Source organism: Vicugna pacos, chromosome 8, assembly GCF_048564905.1.
Source record: "Vicugna pacos chromosome 8, VicPac4, whole genome shotgun sequence".
NCBI classification, from domain to species: Eukaryota; Metazoa; Chordata; class Mammalia; order Artiodactyla; family Camelidae; genus Vicugna; species Vicugna pacos.
The window spans coordinates 69,559,683-69,579,136 of NC_132994.1; the positions used below are offsets into that span (position 1 = coordinate 69,559,683).

The 19,454-nt window shown below is 36.9% G+C and overlaps 1 long non-coding RNA gene across 2 annotated transcripts in view; it reads left to right on the top strand.

Moving 5' to 3' along the window:
- The window catches only part of LOC140697773 (uncharacterized), a 106,940-nt gene that overhangs the window by 71,937 nt on the left and 15,549 nt on the right, over nucleotides 1–19,454 (top strand). For both annotated transcript variants that reach the window (XR_012075098.1, XR_012075099.1), the window contains one exon: nucleotides 3,149–3,300. This is a non-coding gene — a long non-coding RNA (uncharacterized lncRNA). The remainder of the gene's footprint in view (nucleotides 1–3,148; nucleotides 3,301–19,454) is intronic.

Below are 19,454 nucleotides of genomic sequence, written 5' to 3' on the forward strand. Positions count from 1 at the left end.
CCTCCTGCCCTGGCGTTCCTCTGGGATTATTAAGGTTGGCTAAGCAATCTGCTCGTGAGAAACCAGGTGGAACGAGACCTGGGCGGAGGGATCTGGGGGTTGTTTGCGACACTTTTTCCTCCTCTGTGGCTTGTTTGTGGCACTCTCTCCTCCTCTGCAGCGTATGCCAGAGTCTTCCTGGAGCAATCCTGTAAGCTTGCTGCCAACACAGCGTGGTGTAGTCCTGGCAGACACATGAGTGAGGAAAGGGGTCGCTGAATTCTGGGCTGTAGACTCAGGACACTTCTTCACGCCCTCCACCCCCTTGCCTCCACCCTCATCACCTTTAGAAGCCGAGTTAGGTAATATTCAAAGAGAAGTAGTGCTTCAGAGCTCTGCCACCAACTTGAACCGAGTTCTTAGGATTAGTGATACAATGCAGTCTAAATGAACATTCTGCACAAATCTAAATTAATCCTAAAGGAAGCAATTAATTCTTGCTGTTCTCTGTTTCCTTTATGTTTATGGGGAGTCATATTTTGTCCTTGCTCTCTAACGTTTTTACATTTCCAGCAAAATAATGGTTTCTTTCTAAGAATCTTTTTAAAATTATAGTGTCAGAGATAGTCAGCAATTCCTTTCTCTCTGTCTCTCTCTCTGAACATGTATACTTGCAAACCTCCTGCTGCTGTAGCAACAAACATGCTTTTGAGTCCAAGCTGCAGAGACGGCCATTTGCTGTAATTTTCCAGGTTTTGCTGTTTCCCAAGGGAGAACTCAGAGACCCTGGGGCATGTATGTATATTGAGATAGGACGGGAACTTGGAGCAGCAGAAGGAAGGTGGCATAAGGTAGCTTTGGTCCCAACCCCTGGGGTGCCCCCTCAATCACACCAAAGTCCTGTTCTGGAAGATCTGCCCACTCAAATTAGGTTCCCAACATAAAACAACGAGGAAAGTAGGTGGGAGTAGGAACTGTGGAAGGATCAGCCCCCTGTGGAATGGTCTTGCTGATCTTATGAATGCCTTCCTTTTTAATACAGTGAAACTCAGAAAGATAGAGGCTGTCTTGCAGAAAGAAAACAAAAAGAGAAAGTGAACCACTTATCAAAGATAAAGGAAATCTTTTTCACTCTGCTTGGTACAGTGATCTAAACCTACTGGAAGTCAAACCCCAAAGATCTACACGCCCAAATTGATGACGGTATCATGCTGTCAGCTCCATGGGGTTTGAAAAGAACTGAGAAATGACTCCATTCTTCATGACCCTCCAGGACATTCTCCAATGATCTTCATGGCGATACCAGCTGCTTCTCTACCTCGGGTTATTTACTGGAGGATGTTCTGCATAGAGAAAAAGGACTTTTTCCTACTTAATTCCAATATAGTGGTCATTTTTATAAACCCTTTATCTCAGTGGTCCCCAAACCATTTTACAGAGGAATCTAAATCCATCTATTATGGGAAAAATGCAGACTCTTAGGGGACTGAAATGAGAAAACCCTTTGGCTGGAAGGACTTACCTAACTTTATTTCACAAATGCTCTCAGTAACACAGAACCTATCTGAGTGGTAAATAGATTCAAAATCATAGAAAAAATGACCCAAAGATTATATTTTGTTGTTACTCTTTTGTTATGCACTTTGAGTCAATTTAGAAAGTTAATAATATTCAAAGTAGGGTAGTGTTTTACTTACACCATTACAAATCAACCTTGGCAGGTGTCCTTAAAAAAAAAAGTTAAAAACCAGCTCTTAATTATTAAAATCATGATGCAAAAAAGAGTTTGTTATAACCAGCAGACCAAGGGACCATCCATAGAATAAGAGGTAGATGAATTGTACTGAAGGGGAGGTATGGGGGATTAATCTAATTTACAAATTGTTCCTTTTCTCAAGATTCTTTTTTGGCAAAGATTAAATTACACCAAATATCGATCAATCTTATGATGATAAGACTATCAAACTTGTGTCATTAAACACTCTCCATTCTCTTAGAACTGTCTACATAGGATTTTCCCATTTAGCCCCTATCAGTCCTGAGTTATGATTATGCTGTAACTTGGGAGATCCCTTGTATCAAATATTAATATTTGTATAGTTATTAAAGTATTTGATGATTTGTACAGGGACTCTCAAATTAAATATAGCATGTCATTTATAGCCTTAGAAAAGACTATAAATGGAAAATTATTTTCTAACCTTTGGTCTTTGCTGGAATGACTTGTAAGATGATTTATATTTTAAGTGGAATATATAATAATGAAACACTTTTTAAAGTACAGCATTTAAGCAAAAGATTTACTTTATGTCATGCAGGGGTTTTTCAGACTGCATTTATCCAAGGACTCTTTTCCAAAAATAACATTGAATGGAAGCCAAATAAATAAAACAGAAACAAACAGATTGTTGGGGGGCAGGCAGTGGAGGAACAGGTTTTAGTACTTTCAGCCTTTTCAAGGGCCACAGAGGAACGCTGGAGCACTGGGAGGTGTGAAAGCCAGTGTACTGTTGTACGACTTATAAAAAGAAGATAAATATACGGCACTGTTTGAGATGACATACCTCTTCCTTGTACCTGTCTGTATGTGTTTCTGTGTTTGTGTGTGTTTGTGTTTGTTTGTGAAATCTCACTCGATTAATATCTGGCTCCTGTCTGTATCATTCTTACTTCCAAGCTGCAACTTCCGTGGCATTTTATGATAGTGAAAATGGCTTCTTTGTCAATGAGTTTCAAATCCTTACTTCTTTTAATCCTAACAGTACAGAAGAGGTCAGAGGGCATGTTAGGGCAAAATACATGTGACCTCAGTGATATTATGTAGGTACATATTTATATTCTGTAGAATAACAGCATCTCAAGAAATGATTGTCAAATTATGATTAGGACTTTGGAGACTATTTCACCTCAAAATTCTAATTTTTTTCCATTGGGAACACTGAGGTCCTGGAAGTTGAGGGACTTCACCATCATTACAGGGGTACCTTCCAGATCCAAACATGATTCACTTGCCCTTGAATCACATGCTTTTCCCACTACACTATGTATTGCATTGTATAAATTAATATGAAACTTCTGTAATTTGAAAATATCAAATTTTTACTATTGACTAAAATCAGTTGAATGTTTCTACATTTGTTTAGACTAATCCTGTCCGGTTCACTTTCAGTCACAGTCAAGAAACACAGCTTGTGTTAGATCAAGGATCATGGAAACATCCTCAAACAACCAGTCTTCTGCAAAAGGACTTCAGGAGATCTTCTAAGGAGACAGAGAACACTAAAATACATGAAGCGTTCATGCCTTCCTTGGAAAGCAGAGGTTGGTTGGATAAGCATGTTACAGAAACAAATTAGCAAATCTGAGGCTGAGAGTGGAAGGCTGGATCTTGGGTTTGGAAGAGTCTGGTTCTTTTCTACCACTGAGAGCTCCTTTCTCACCTATCTCTTTGAGCAGACAGTGGGGAGAGACTGATTCGGAAGCTGATCTTCTCATAAACCCAGAGAGTGAAATTTGGGGTTGGATGTAAAAGTCTGTGATTTGGGCCCGTCTTGTGTGTACTATCAAGATAAGGGAGGTCCGTGTGGTTTTTGGTTAGTCTAGGGGTATCCATACACATGCCACATACATTTCCAAATTACAAAATTGGACACTTTATTTATAAGTCACATTTCTTTAAACATGCCATTCTCTGCTTCAGGCTAAGTTGGAATTGTTTGTTTAAGTTCCTTTTGAGCTTTCAAGCAAAATAGAGAAGGATTTGCTATGAACCAAATTAATACGCTAGTTTCCGTTCTTGTTTTTTGGCAGCTTTATTTCTGCCGGGGAATATTAGCTCCTGTAATGTTAGCTGTTGTGTGCCTAATTGTGTAGACATGCATTTCAATATTTATAAATGCAAATACCTTAGAGTGACTGACTTCCATAGGCTTCATGAGGCAGCCGGACAAGTGGGTGGGTCTGTAGGTGAGATTGTTCAGCCAAGTCTGTTGACAGCGATCTGTAATGAGTGTCCAGTTGAGGGTTTACCTGTTGTTTAGAATAGTTTGGTAAATGGAGGATTCTTGTTTTTGCAAAAGCATCCAGGATGCTTAGGGCAGTGATAATGTTTGTTATCCAGTTTATTCAGATTACATTATCCAGATTGGCCTTGGTTTTTAAATTATATGCTCTAATCAGTATTTAAAGTTTCCTCAGAGCAAAGCGAAAAGGAAAAAAAAAGTACTTATTATCTATTATTTAATACTTGCTCACCCTACCTCACAGGATTGGTGTGAGAAGCAAATACACTTGAAAATTGTAGGAGACATTGCAAACTGTGAAGAATTACTCACATCAATTTTTTTTTCCACACATCTGTTGATATGGATACACGTTTGAATTACATTTCAGTGTTAAAGTAAGAAGTTCAGATGACCACTTCAACCCACCCTATGAAAACGCATGACACTTTCTGGGTTTTCCTTTAACAGCTTTATGAAAGCGTAATGTACTTGGCATAGAGTCCACTCATTGTAAGTGCAGCTGACTTTTAGTAAATGGATATAGTTTGCAGTCATCACCAGAACCTGGTTTTAGAACATTTCCATGACCCTAAATGTTCCCTCCTGCCAGTTAGCAGTTAATCCCTTTTCTTACCCCCAACCCCAAGAAATCACTGGTGTGCTCTGTGAATTAGCCTTTTCTGGATACTTTATATATATGGAGTCATACAAGTGTAGTCTTTTCCATCTGGCTTCTTTCCTTTAGCATATGGTTTTGAGACTCATCCATGTTGTAACATGTATCAGGACTTGGTTCCTTTTTATTGCTGAGTAGAATTCTATTATATGGATATACCATATGCGATTATCCATTCATCAGCTGACACACATTTGAGGTGTTTTGAGTTTTGGGCTCTAATGCCACTATGAACATTCACATATATATCTTTGAACATATGTTTTCATTTCTCTTGAATGGATTCATAGGAGTGAATTGTTGTGTTTCATAATAAGTTTATATTTAACTTTTTAGGAAAATGCCAATCTGTTATCCAAAGTGACTGTATCATTTTATTTTTCCATCAGCAATGTGTAGGGGTTCCTGTTTCTCCACATTCTTGTCAACACTTTATATTGTGTCTTTTTGATTATAGCCATCCTAGCGGGGATGTAGTAACATCTCATTGCAGTTTGGATTTGCATTTCCCTAATGACTAATGATTTTGAGCATCTTTTTGTGTGCTTATTAGACATTAGTATATCTTCCTTATTCAAATACCTATTCAAATCTTTTGCCCACTTTTAAACACTAGATTGATTGCCTTATTATTGAGTTGGACACCACTTGTTTTTTACTATTAGTTACCATTTCATCTTACACTTGTGGCTCATGTAGTATGCTGTCTCCCACTGTTACCAAACATCTATACTGAATGCATTTTCTTTCTCCAAACGTTTTTTCTTTTTAATTTTTAAATTGAGGTATAACTGACATATAACATTTTAGTTTTAGATGTGTGACATGATGATTTGATATTTGTGTATATTGCAAAATGGTCACCACAAGAAGTCTAGTTACCATCTGTCACCATAAATAGTTATAAAAATGTTTTTCTTATGATGAGCACTTTAAAGATTTACTCTCTTAGCAACTTCCAAATATACAATATGGCATTATTAATTATAGTCACCATACTATACATTATCTCCCCAGGACTTATTTATTTTATCAGTAGAAGTTTGTACCTTTTGACCTCCTTCATTTTACTGCCCCACCTTCCCCAGCTCTAGCCTCTGGCAACCACCAATCTGTTCTCTGTATGAATGAGCTTTTTTTTTTTAAGACTACATATAAGTGAGATTATATGGTATTTGTCTCTCTCTGACTTGTTTCATTTAGCATAATGCCCTCAAGGTACATCCCATCTTGTCACAAATGGCAAATTTCCTTTTTATGGCAGAATAATATTCCACTGTATGTATGTATCACATTTTCTTTATCCATTCATCCATCAATGGACACTTTCTCTAAACTTTGTTTTTAGTTTTTGGGGGTTTTTTTTGGTGGGGGGCGGTAATTAGGTTTATTTGTTTATTTATTCTTAGAGGAGGTACTGGGGCTTGAACCCAGGACCTCATGCATGCTAACTATGTGCTCTACCACTTGAACTATACCCTCCCCCTACTTTCTCTAAACTTGATTTTTAAACTCCCTCAAGAAGATGAGCACTTTTACCTTTTCTTTTTTTTTTATGAACCAGGATTCATAAAAAATACTCTGAAAATAATACATCCTCAACAAATATTTCTTACATAAATGACAAAAAGCTCATCATCTTTATGAAAATATCATCAGCACACCTGGTATCATAATTTAGGAAGTCCAGTTGAATTTTGTTTCTTTATTACTTATTTTGCACATAAAGGTATCAGTTTTAAAACTATTTTTGAAAGGAAGGAGTACTTTAGAGTATAAACTTGGATAAACAAATTTAATTATAACAAAAAATTAAAAGCAATTCTGAGGAAACAATATTTTATGGTAATTAATATGTTTAAATAAAATAAAATCAGAATTTAGGCATTATTTTTTCTGCAAATGTCCTTAAGTGCCTTAACAAAGATAGCAAAAACTTAATTAATCACAAATAGTCAATGCTCTCAAGTGTACCCATGGGTAAAAAGCAGCCAAATACCTCACCTATCACCAGTCCTCTGGACCCAAATAAAAGATTTCAAGTTATAAATACAAACGTACTTACGTATAAGCCTGAATGTAAAACAAAAACAACCTCCCCTATAACTGGTAAATAAAAGGAAAAAAAAAACTTTTGAGCCTTGCCTGGAAGGATGCCAAAGATATACACTTGAGAATATTTTAAGGTAATTAGCATTTTTGTCTGTGTGTCAGTAAAAATAGGCTTTTGCCTGCTACTAATTTTCTTTGGGTTAGTGAGACCATTGTATGAATGAAGGGCTGTTAAAGGCCATTTATATTGTGCAAACAGAGGCACAAATTAGAGAGGGCATGTTAATAAGGAGAGGGGGCTTATGAGGGCTCAATTATGAGCCCAGAACCTGTTTCTATTTTAGGGGAATAGAAAACACATCAATCTTGCTTTTAGGATATTTTCAATTAAAATGAACAGCACATGGCACACTAAGAACTAGCAAAGGCTGTGGCCATGTGGATTTTGAATCATTTGTACATGCCATCTTCGTATCAAAACTGAATACGTACAATGGGCCGAAATATAATTTGAGATCCCAGAAGACTGAGGTCCCTGAGATGCATTAGAAATTCTGAAGGAAAAGAAATATAAAACTAGACCATCTGTTTCACTGTTTAACATGCAGTTAGAACAGAGTATTAGGAGGAGGATGCTGTTTAAACCTGAACAGGGATGAAATATAGTATGTACACTCACAACATATTAACCTCCTCTCTCCTGACTACAATCAATAGCGTCTGCAAGCCTAGTTCCACACGCTAAAAGCAAACCACAACACAGTTAGTGGCGCAGAGGGTCGCTTCTCCCCACACCGAGACAACAGTGAGCAGCTCACTATCTGGCCCTGGCCCTCGGCAGCGCCTCCTGCCTAACTGGGGTGAGCAGAGGAAGTCATCCACTCTGCGCAGGCAAGTGTTTGGGGGGCCTAGCTAACGGTTTGCATATGCAACTGTATGCATGAGGAGCATATCCAGTTCGCCCCTGTTTTAGCGACTACTTCCAATTGCCTAATAATGTGGTTTTTATATGTATTTATGAAAACGTTTCATGCCCCCAAAGCTACCTTTTCCCCTATGTAAAATACCTATTTTAGAATTATAGCTTACCAGGTGACCAGTTCACATGATGTTCATAGAGCGGAAAAGCACTAAATAAAACAGCAAAGGGTGAGAAGAATGAGAGCCTTTGGTCTCAAAGTAGAGAAACCACGACCCTCCAACGCTATTTAGTAAGTCCAGTGCTGAACTTCTGCAAACCATGATTGTATTGGATTTTTGTCCTTTTTCAGGTGGTGCTAGTTCTCACTCTTGAAACCTTTGTAATTATTAAGGGTGAAGTGCCATTTAAAGGAAAAGAAAGGCAAAGAAATGAACTAGAGGAAGCCGTGGTGTGTCGTTTGTCAGTGCATCCTTTCTTGAGCTCATTGGGGAAGCAGGCTTCAGGGTCATGGGATCATAAGCTTTATTTTTGAATTTGTCTTTTATAACCTTAAAGCCTTCTTCAAGGGAAATACATAGGGTTCATGCCTAATATGCAATGTCTGTTGCTATGGAAAGGTTTGTACTTAACCATATTACAGTGTTCTGTTCGGAGCAGGAAAACCAGGGTATCAGTTCATCTCTTTTTAAAAACCATGTCTTATGGGATAAAACAAACAAACAGAAAAACATGTACAGCACATACTTCTGACATTAGAGAACAATTTTAAAGGCCTTCTTTACATTGTGTGTATCAAGAAGCTAGTAGCCTCTTACTACAGAAGTTAGTAATAGATAGCAATTATCGCAGCGTATTATCTGTAATCTCCTCTAAGGTTTCCACCTCTAAATTCCTTTCTTTGTGGCATTTCTCATTTCCACCCAAATATCTGCTCTTGGCTCCACAAGAGAGCTGTCCTTTTGGCAGGTTCTTGGTGAACAGTTTGAACACACTAAGATTATACTATGAGCACTCGATGTCCATGAATCCTCTGTTCAAAATGGAAAAGTGGAAGCTGCACTAATATTAAAATCTTGGCTTTTCTGGAAAAATGCAACAGCTGCTTTAACAATCCAAAACTGTTCAACTCTCACATTTTTCTTTGCATCAAAGATAGCAAAGCATTGTTAGTTTCATGTTTTAACAGTAATATATTGTATGGTGCTAACTCCTACACTGTAGGAAACCATGTTGCTTCAGAGCATGGAGCTAGAGTTAGACTGCCTTGGCGGGGCAGGGTGTCCAGAACATGCCCCCTGTGTGATCTTGGACAGGCTTCCTAACCTCTTTGCCTGTTTCCACATGGATGACACTGGGATAATAATAGTACCTATTTTATGGAGTTGATGTGGAAATGAAATGAGATAGATCTGGCAAAGCACTTAAAATAGTACCTGGCATATAGTAGGTACACAGTAAGTGTTCATTTATTACACTGTTAAATATCTTCATCATCCTACAATTTTTAATCTTGCCTTTTCCCATGAATATGCAGCCACTTTCCTTAACTCAGATAATTTATAATTGTAGAATCTGGGGCAATATGGCAGGATGTTTGAAAAATATGTGGGACTGGAGAACTTTCCTGTATCCCACAAATAGTACTAAGAATATAATGGACAGCTTCCCCTTACCCGTAAGGACAGCTGGGCCTTTCAGTCTGCAATAACTGTGATTCCCTCTTTGCCTGTTGCCCTACTGAAAGCTCCTTTTTGGTTCTAGATAGTATAAATGTGACAGTTTGTCTAGAGGTATATGTGTGACATATATCCTTAAAGTTTGTTCACATCACTGCTTTATTAACAATCCTTATGTTATTAAATGTAGAAAGAGGTTTAAAATAACTTTGATCATTTAACCCAGCATATACAAGGCTTTACCAGTATTCCAAGTATAATAAATGTAGACATGTAGAAAAAGGCAAAGAGCTCATTTTGTGCATATCCAAACTGATGCCTGAGATTTCATCCCAGACCTGGGATTCATTGTCAGTATTTGACATTTATTCACAACCAGCAGAAACACTATTAGTGGGCCTATTTTCTTTACTCAGAACGTAATTTGGTACTGTCAAGTCAATGTAGGTACAGTTGAATGGATTTTTTTTTAAGTTTTTTTTCGTATCTCATTTATATACTATCTCCAGTGAGGTCAAATCTCCCTGTAAATGTTATCTAACTTATTCTCATAACATCTCTAAGAGATAGGGTACATTTGTCTTTATTATTAGCATCTGGTGTTAGGAGATTCACATTTACTTTGTTGGGAATCACTGGGAGTAAATTTCATGTAGACACTAATGGAAAATATAATAGGAGATAAATACAGGTATGTCTGCAAATGAAGATATTTTCCCACCTTTGAAATCTGTTGACTAAAAAGATAAAAAGTGGAACAACTTATGATGATTGAATAGTAATAAAAAGCAGCATTTAATCTAAATCTCTCCTTCCCATGATTACAGCATGCTAAATATTACTCAATACTAGAGAGTCTGCTGATGAGCTCTGTAAATGTTTTCCAATAAGATTAAATAGATTAGATTTGGAAAGAGAATGTTAATGTTTCTAAGGCTTTAAAAGAGTCTTCTTTTAAAACTTTCCTGAAAAAGACAGTTTAAGACTATGTCATAGTGTCGTTAGTCCAAGCAGAGTGAACATCATAGTTTCCCTGAGGACAGGACAGGCAGAGGCAACCATCGTGTTCGAGAAGTTCTTGTCATCTGTGATCCTTTATTGTTAATTCTCTTCATGTATTTTGCCTGCTGCTTTGTTTTGGTTGTCAAAGTTTGTTACTGAGACAAGACTAAGATGATGCCACTCTGACAGTCACAGATTGAGTCGGCATGACGCACCATGAGGTGAGTCTAATTGCTGTTAATATTGGAAGGATGAATAATCCTATTAAAAAAGAACAACAGTTATAAAAAAAATAAGTAAGTGGAGAAAGTCTAGGCTACATGAAAGAAGGACAGCTTGATGAGGGGAAACCTATTAACCTGAAAGGAAACAGTTCTTTGCTTCCAATTTAGCAGTTGTGAGCAAGACCACACTCACACTAAATTGAAATGGAAACAATTTTTCTGACTCATCTATAGACTTAAGTATTAGATTTCCTTATGTGTGGAAAAAGAGACCCTACTGTGATGCCTGATTGTTCACAGAATATCAAAATGCCACATTAGGTTTATGGCAGAGCCTTCATCTCATTCCGTAGCTATTATTATGTCAGGTGGAGACCGCCATACTCTAAACCTGGGCTTCTCAATCATGAATGTGCATTTGTATCACCTAGGATTTCGATAAAATGCAGATTCTGATTCAGCAGCTCTGGGGTAGGGCCCAAGATGCTGTATTGGAGAAGCTCCCAGGAGACTCTCATGGAATGGAATCCGGACCAGTCTTGCAGAAGCCAGGCTCCAGACAACTATTTTAAAAAGAAATCTGCATAAGTACAGTATGACTTGCTTTGTCATCATTTCAGGAACTCAAAGACATCAGGATAAAAAAAAAAAACCAAACACTTGATATGTAAATGGAAATGGAGAGAATGAGCCAATGTAAAGTGTCAAGGACTCTCTTAAGGACAATTTGAATTACCAGTAAAGCTGAAGCCATAATGAAATGGTCTCAAAAGGCAGATGTCTCCTGGTTCCTATTGGAGCTTCATTTGTGGCCTCCTTCAGTCCCTCCTTTCCTTATGGTTGTAGTCAGCAGATGCTATGGGAAAGATGGAAGTATCCCCTCTACACAATAGACTCCACGACTTGAATTCCTGATGCCTTAGTGTGACAGAACATTATGCTTCTCTTCCTTCATACTCTTACAAACCAAGTTGTTAACAGAACTCCACGAAGGTCTCACAGCATGCACGTTTCATCCATGCGATCGGTGCCTCTATGTCCAGGACATGCGATTTACTGCTGGTTACATAGGTAAGATCATCCAACATTCCCCAGCATGAAGTATAGTGTTTTGGGCTATAGAAGACATCAATCTTAATGAAACCCCAGATAGATGAATAAGAGGGAGAACATAGAATTACTTTGTTTTTTTTTAAAGTATATAAACATTTTTTATTGAGTTACAGTCATTTTACAATGTTGTGTCAAATAATTAAGAGTGCATTTGAGTCAGGAGAACTCTAAATGGAGAAAATGGGTTTCAGAAACTTGACTGCATGTTAAATATGCTGAATTTGGGAGTGATCATAAACCATCATATATGACTTATATGGTAAGTATGTAGGGACAGCATAAAGCTGAAAAACAGATGGTAGGAAAGCAAATTACAGCTACATGAACAGTGTGTGCATGTATTAGTCTGCCTGGGCTGCTGTAACAAAATACCATTGACTGTGGCTTAAACAACAGACATTTAATCTAAGATCAAGATCCTGGTGTGCAGATAGCTACTAATCCCATCATTCTCTCCCAAAGGCCGCATCTCCAAATACCATCACATTAGAACAGAACTTCAACATGTAAGTTTGGGGGGACACATATCAGCCCATAGCAGTGGATTAAAGGCTAATGAAGATATCAGTGGCTTTGCAATTATAATGCAAGCACAAAGATGAAGACTTTAATTCTTGCCTTTCAACTCACAATTATATCTATTATTTACATTTGTTTTTTTAAAACCATAAATCTATACGTATATTATAGTGATATCAAGTCTGGAAATAAGGTTCCTGATGATAGTTTCATCACATTATTGAGGCTTATTCTAAATTCTAAAATTAATTTATTCTTCTATCCACATAGAACCTTTTAAAAATATAATTGTAACAAATTTACTGACTACTAACTCACATAATCCTACCGTACAAGGACAAATTTGGTCCAGCTCTATGAAGACAAATGCATTTCTAGCGTGTTAGAAAATAGACCTACACTTTCTCATATACACAGTTAGAAAGCAAACATGGTGGGAAAGTGAGTCATGGAAAGACTCCCTCCTAGTACAAATTCATGAAAGTGATGGATAAGATGAAGCAACAAAACTTCCCAGATGTCAGAAATAAAGCAAGAAGCCAAAGTCAAAGCAATATGTACAAGCTGATGCTGTGGGGGCCAATGGGGGTTTTTGTCCTGGATAAAGGCCCCTGGAGATGAAGGTGGGACAGGAGATGAGGCCTTAGGCTCACTGGGCAGGAAGGCTGAAGCCAGACTCTGCAGCAAGCTGAGAGCCTCGGAAGGAGAGCTAGGAAAACACCACTGTTGGCCTGAGGAAGGAGCAAGGACGTTTGCTGTTGTTGATCCCCAGAGTGGGCACAGGTTAGGGAAGGGACCTCACCTGAGAAAAACTGACGCCAGCCTGAGTCACATATCGAAAGGTCTAAAGCTATACTATTTGCTTAGAAAGCTAACCCTAAGTCCCTTCTCTTGGAATGGTCTCCCTAAGCCAATAAATTAACATAAAAATAGGGCCAGCACCTTGAATTCCTTAGGAACCTGATCAAAGCAGATGCCAAAGCGCTCCATGAATTCACCTCACAGCCTATGGGCCAGAAGCTGTCTCAGTCTGCTCTGGCAGCCGTAACAAAACTCCACAGGCTGGGTGGCTTCAGTAACGGAACTTGTTTTCTCACAGTTCTGGAGGCCAGAGGTCCGAGAGCAAGGTGTGGCAGGCTTCATTTCTCCTGAGGCTTTTCACCTTGGCTTGCAGACCGCTGCCTTCTGGCTGCACCTTCACGTGGCCTTTACTCCGTGTAAGATGTCCCTGGTGTCTTTTCTACTTCTTTAAAGGAAACTAGTCATATTGGATTAGGGCCCCTTCCTTATGACTTTATTTACTATTAATTAGCTCTTTAAAGGACCTATGTCCAAATACAGTCACACTGGGGATTAGGGCTACAACATACGAATTCAAAGGGGATTGAGGTACAAAATTCAGTTCATAACAGAAACTTCTCTGAGAAACAGTTGAACCCACTGAAGATAAATTCACAACAACAACAACAAAATGTTATAAATTATAAAGTACACAAGGAATGCTACCCTAAAGGAGAATCATCAGAGGCAAAAATCAAGAGAAGAAGCACCAAAACAACTATAGACGGCAGAACAAAATCAAAGACACTCTAGAATAGATAAAATGAGCAGAGAGATTTTTTAAAAAGAACTGAAAACAGCATGAAACAACAGGACATCATGAAGGTGAAGAATAAGCAAATTTAAAAAGAAACAAATAGAATGTCTAGAAATGAAAATTACAGTGATTAAAATTTCACTGGATAAATTAAATAGCCTATTAGACTCATCCAAAGAGAAAATTAACAAACTGGAAAATATATTTGAGGAAACCACTTAGAATGTAGTACAGAGAGAAAGAGATGGAAGAGATGAGTGATTCAGAGATGCAGGAGATACAAGAAGAAAGTCCAACTAATACACCTCATGGGGACATAGGGAGAGGGTAGCAACGGGAGACAGGCAACATTCAGAAAGAAAGTCAATGAAGTTTTTCTCTAATGAAATATAAGAGTCTAAAAATGGAAGTATGCTGATTCCCAAACAGGAAAAGCAAAAGCAAGTATATATCTAGTTGGGGAAAAATCCAACAATTTTAATGTTTCCCACAAAGGAAATCTCAATCAATAACAAAAAATTGGTTTCGTATAGAACATGTTCTCTGATCATAATGCAGTAAAATTAGAAATTAATAACAATAATAGCTGCTATGAAAATGAAATGTACATAATAAATGACCGTGTACATAATAAAAAGCCCCCCAAAAGAGGGGCTGAATAACACAAACTATATTAAAATATGAATTGAATCTTTTTAACTATTTCATCACCTCAATGTACACAACAAAACGAATTTTCAAGATATTTGGTATATAGTTGTGCCTGATTACTTACAATTCTGGTTTCATGAGCAAATAATTTTCCTTTGCCTCATGACTTTTCCTGAGACTATTTTGTTAGCCTCTGTCCAACCTTGATGGTAGAAGACTGTATTTTGTTGGTACCTTACAAAATGCTTTCACATACATCCTGTCAGCATCTAATCTCTCCCTCTTGCTGATACAAGTCAGAGATGTATTTGCAACATCCTTAACTAGCGTGCAAATTGCTCACTAACATATGAATGAACAAATACTGCTGGAGTCAGAAATTTCTTGCCGAATGATTTTATTTTCTTTCACAGCATAAAGAGACTCCATCAAGCATGCTCAAGGAGTACAACCTTACAGAGGAAAATCACTGACATTTGGATTGAGGAGCTAGTAGACAGTATTCTCCCACCAATTGTCAATATTAGATGCATGTTACTATAGATTTGTTGTTTAGTTGATTTAAGTCTGAATAGTCTTAAAATATTTGATAATGAAGCAGAGACAGCATAGATAGAAAATCTTATTTTTCCTTTAAAACCTGACTATGAACATTAAATAGGCTTTTAAGAATGTATATCGTTTTGAGAAAAAACATTTTTTGACTGACTTTTAAACTATGATCATTTTGACTTTTGGCTTCCTTAAGACCTAAAATCCTGTGGAGGATTATGTTTGTGTAATTTCTTTAGTAAATCAGAGAGGTCTGCTTTGGGAGATTTTCATCTCTGAACGTGTTTGTAGGGAATTCTGATTGCTATTCCAAGTAGGCAGGCCACGGTGTCTCGAGAAACATTGTGTAGGCCTAGTAGCATTGACAACTCCAGACACAACTAAATGGCAACATGTCTGACATGTAATTCTCTCGGTATTTACTCTTTTACTGTTTTGTGTATGTTACAGAGGTGAATGCTCTCTTTTTCATCTATGTTGCGCTATTTGTCTGGAGCCACTTTGACATAAACTCTTTCTGTTTGTTGGCTTCCACAAGAAATCCACTCAGTCCATTATTCTTATAGATTTACTGAAGATTTGTGGTGGCATCATGAGGAGTACGTCCCACACTGTGCACACTTGCACCCCACAGCCCCACTAACATCTCTTACCCCATCCCTGACCCCAGGTCCCCAGCCACTGGGGCCCCATTTCCTCCTCCACTCTCCAGCGCAGCCTCCACTGGAGCCTCACTCTTCCCTCCAGGGTTTTCTCCAAGGTAAACTGGTTTGCCACCCGCCCCCACCCCTGCCTTGTGAGCAGGGTGCTTCAGGCATCAAGCCCAAGTGCCCTTGCTTATCCAGCACCCAGTAAGCTGACAGCCCTCCGGCTACAGGAATTTATCCTCAGTGATGAGGGTTACAACCAACAAGAATTCCACTACGTAGAGCAGTAAATGGTTTATTAAACTAACAGTACTGACATTTTTTCCCGAAAACATGTTTGTCTTCTGAGTAAATTAAAAGGCAGTATAAAGTAATTTTTAAAGAAATGCAATCATCTAACAACAGATTGGTTGTATTTCCACATTATTATTAATAAACCACAACTAAAATTTGAATTTGTGTTGGGCTGGACAGCAACTTCTGTATTAAACCCCCATGCACTTGGCTTTTACAGAGGCTTTTACAAAATCCAGATAGCCCTTGATTCGGATTTCAAATGCTTTTAATTCAGTTTTTATCCAAATTAATCTCAACAGGTGATCAGTGAATATTGGTTTAATGAATGGAAAGGTCTGTAAATGTTACCACCTCCAGATTCCTTGGGTCAGAAGTCTACCTGTGTCTTCTGATATGTCTCCTCTTTTTTCCTTTGCTGAGTCAAAAACAAAAGCAAAATACTCTGATCTCTCTTGCCCAAACTAAAAAAAAAAGGAAAAACAAATATTAATAAATTAAAATTAAATTAATTAAATGTTATGATAAATATTCTTAAAATATTAAATAAAATAATGTTTTAAATAACCCTTACTTCCTTTGTATTTAAAAATAAAATTAAAATGCTTACCTACCAACATATTTTAATTATATCAGATTTTAATTTAATCACTTTATTACAATGCCTGCAATTTTATAGACTCTTTAGTCCAAGGAATAATTTATTTCTCCAAGCCAGTCAACTGATTAAAAAAAAATAAGCCATTGAGCGTCAAAAACAATGTGGACCCTGAAACAATAGTTTGTAAACATAGTTAAACAGTTACTTCCACATAAAATCCTAGAGTCATAAGTTCATAGAATTTTAGAAGTTAAATTATAGGATGGTATGATGCTCAGAGATTTAGAAAAATTAAAGAATTTCATTTTAAATAAACCAGCCTTTAGTATTTAGATTACTTCATCAATAAAACTTACTATCGATGTTCTAATTTTCCAGAGATAATACTTTGATGAGCATAAGTTAAGTCAAGTAGATTAAAACACTGCTACTGATAAAACTGTTTGCCCAGTGATCTGAACCTTAGACAATGACCTTTCTGTAATACAGTGTATGGAATCTAACAGTGATTAACTTTTAAGTCAAGCCTTATTTCCCTCAAAATATAAAAAATTGCAGAAGATATGTGAGATAACTTGGAAAAGACTATAAGTAAAGAGAGAGAGTCTGGAATATGTCCCCAAAGAGAAAACTGCAATAGAAATGATAAAGAAAAAAAATTGGCAAAGTAATTAAGGAGAAATTTCTGAGCTATATCCTCATGAATGTTCTATGTTTTACATTCTTAATTTATTTTATTCAAAAGATTTCATGAGACAGGAAATGGTCATCATTATTCTTTGGCTTTTCAGTTTCCTAATTTTCCTTCTTTCTGAATCATAAATCTATCTTTGAGGTGAAGACTATGTATTAAAGTTACATCAGACAACTATTTTAAGAGTAAATCAAATAAAAGAATGCACTTTCTTTGGAGAAAGTGATTAAATACAGGTTCCCTACTGAGAGATATAAATAGAGATGATTTTAAATCAAATTCACCATGGATAAGGGATCTATTGGTAAAATTAGTAATACTCTTTTTAAAAGTAGAATGTTTATTACACATTCTTGGAAAAATATTTTAATGCATATGACAAGGTGTTAATTTCCTTAATATCCAAATATTCTTGCATATCAACAAAAGGGTAAACAAGTCAATTTAAAGACAATGGATAAACAGTTTGTTTTCAGGGGAAAAAATGGATTGATAAACATATACAAAGTTCAATCTCTGTTGGAACTGAAGAAGTTTCTAAACTTTTCAAAATTTCTAAAATTGAAAAGTGAATTTTCTTCTTTCATTTTGCCAAGGATGAAAATATTTGTTGTGGGTGTGGGAAATCTGCAATGCTTGGGTACCATCAGTAGGAGCATAAATTGATGCAAACCCCTTTTTTAGAGCACAATTTGACAGGATATGTTAAATTTTAACGTATAAATTTTACTTTCAAATTGAAATAACACATCCTTTGATCTTAGGATTCCACTTAGAAATTTACCCTGTAGTTTTTTATACACATGAATAAGAATAATCATTGCTGCATTATTTGTAAATAGCCAAAAAAAATCAGCTGAAGATCCATCAGTAAGGATCTGGTTCCCTTAGACGTTATGGCACATCTGTGTTTGCATGGGACATGTTTAAAGGAAGGAAAGAGAGCTATAGATTCTACTAGAAAGAAGTTCTAGATAAATTATTTTGTGCAAAATAAATCAAGTTGGTGAACATCAATTATAATCCTGCGGATTTGAAGTAAATATTTTATGTATGTGCTCTGGAGAAAACACTGGGAAGTGGGAGGGTGAGAAATACTTTTTCTTTTTATATAATTCTGTCCCATGACATGTCTTTTATTTTCTTTCTTTTTAGTTTTCTTGTTGTTCTGTTTTGTTTATGTCTCTGCTTGCTTTTTTGTTGCCATGAGTATGTATTATTTTTATAAAAATGCATAGCTAATGGTGAAAGTCATTTTTACCTATATTAAATATTTTGTTTCAGTGTCCCTAAATCAGCTAGGAACCACAACACATGAACTTTTTCCAAGAAGAGAAACAAGATTAGGGATGTTATCAATCCCTGTTTCTCTTGTCGCCCTCATAGCATTCCAGGTGGGAAGACTCTTCTTTAATCGTTGACTCCTGAGATAAAGGTGCCGTTGAGGCCAGAAGATGCTTAGAGACACGTGCACACCAGGTCTGAGTGGGCACTTTTTCACCTCCTTTCACACTGTCACACTTTGCAGCTATTAATTATGAGTAAGGGAAAGTGGAGAGGAATTAAAGGCACAAAAAAAGCAAATATTTTGAAGTTCTCTTTGGTAGCATAGATCCAATCCCAAATAACTCTTCCAATTCTAAATAGCAGCACCAGCAAGAACCATGATTGCTTCACATCATGTAGGCATCAGTTATGTGTGGAGGAAAGAACAAAATATTCGTGCTACTGGAGAGTGACTTTTGCAGACTGAAAAGCAACTGTGATACACTTAGAAATGTTTATTTCAGTGAGATTTTCTGCTGTTGGATTCAATGCACCAAACAAAACAAAACATAAAACAGAAGGAGAGAAATAAGTTGTCCTAATAGCTGTTTTACTTATTTCCCTTATTTGATCAAATTTTCTTATAAACTCCTTTGTAGGTAAAAGTTTATATTAGTAGGCAATGCCCTGGTTGAAGCTGCTTTTCAATTAAGAGGAGGATGGATTAATCTGTCTTCTCCCTAATTGCTTTGTGGAGCCTTCCCTTCTCCCTAATCTCACTGTAGTTTCTTAAGAAATGAGGCACTTACATATCCCAAGGGGTTACATGGAGATTCCTGCTGCAGAGGGTAAAGTAGGGAGTTTGCTGCATTAATCATTGAATAACATCAATCACGCATCTACTTGGGCAGTTAAATTTCTGTTGAACAAAGTACAAAAGTACCTGGGGAATGTCTCCCACTTTGTAAGTGGTGTCATTAGACAT